The sequence below is a fragment of the Macrobrachium rosenbergii genome, chromosome 53 (genome assembly GCF_040412425.1).
Source record: "Macrobrachium rosenbergii isolate ZJJX-2024 chromosome 53, ASM4041242v1, whole genome shotgun sequence".
In the NCBI taxonomy this organism is placed as follows: domain Eukaryota; kingdom Metazoa; phylum Arthropoda; class Malacostraca; order Decapoda; family Palaemonidae; genus Macrobrachium; species Macrobrachium rosenbergii.
The window spans coordinates 50,814,799-50,816,185 of NC_089793.1; positions in this window are offsets into that span (position 1 = coordinate 50,814,799).

Here is a 1,387-nt window from a genome sequence, read left to right on the forward strand (position 1 = left end):
TTATCCAGCTTTGCTACTAATCCTGTAGATCTTAAATGCTACCAGTTGGACAGTGGGTCAGTTTCTAATGGTTGTAGTGTCCCAAAATGTGATATGTCTAACAGCCCCAGAAGGGCATTATTCAAGAATATGTTCCAGAACCTGAATAGAAATGTGTCGAATGTGGAATGGAAGGGCATGTATCAAGTGTATGTAGACTGTTTTCTGACTATGTTCAGCGACTTAATGAGTGTGAAGATTCAAATGGGTGGATCTTAAATGCACTGGATGAATGATGCATGCTAGGTGAGGGTTGTTGCAGTGAGGATCAGCAATTTGTTTTGATACAGTATGGTAAAAACGTAAGAAAGGGAAGAACAAAGTAAACTGAATGGTCGTAAGTTGTGTGATAATTTTGGTGAGTGCCAAAGTTGAAATGAGTGATACATCTCTGTACTAACGAATGGGATGGTTGGATAGGAGCTTTAGCATATGCAGGTTTGATATAATCTGAGTTGACTGAGAATCCTTTGGAGGTGAGCTGAAAGTGTAAGAGTAGAGACACGTAGCAGTGATAGATTAGTGATTGAAAGTTTGAATGAACTCCTTGCAAGAAGGAAACACTGACAACTGTGCTGAATGGGATGGGTTAGAGTTTGAAGAATTGGGGAGGTATTTGGGAACGAGTTAGAGGGTCCAGATGAGTTCCACTGAAATCTGGTAATGGTGAAGATCGTGAATCTTGAGATATTGGAGGAGATGATGTCCTTTGAGTGTTGCTAGGAGAAGAGTGATTCTGAGAGAATGATTGCATGAGCTGAACCCTACTTCTTTTCCCTGCAATAATGAGCAAACTAACTGCTTGTTGGCTTTGAAAGACCTCAGGGACAGGTGTTGGTTAGGAAATGCTAAACCCAGAGTCAAAAGGCTGAATAAATTTGTTTTTATTTAAGCATTTCCCAACGTTTTGTCAATGAGAGACCAAGAGATGAGAGACCAATGTGTAATTGTCTGTCTGGTGAGTGCTTGGGCTGACTGTTGGAAGAAGATGGATGGTTAGCTTGTTTCAGAGATCATCTGTCTGTGGAATGTGTGTGTGAGGATTTTCAGTTTTGAGCAGACAGTCTTTTTGAAACTTGAGTCAGAAGACTATTCTGGTCTGTTTTTTTGAGTTTGGACAGTTTTTTTGTGCTGATGCAAACTTGTTGTTTTCCCAGGAAGTGTGCTGTTCTTGTTGCATTGTTCAACAAAGTAGTGTTTTTTCACCCCAGCTTTAGGTTTGAACTTTTATGTGCTGTGTTGGCTTACAGAGGGACGCTTAATTTCATTTTCCAGCACACCGAGGCACCAATGCAGTGAGTGTTGTGTACTGTTTTTGTGTTTTAAAATCCCGCCACAGGAACTTCAA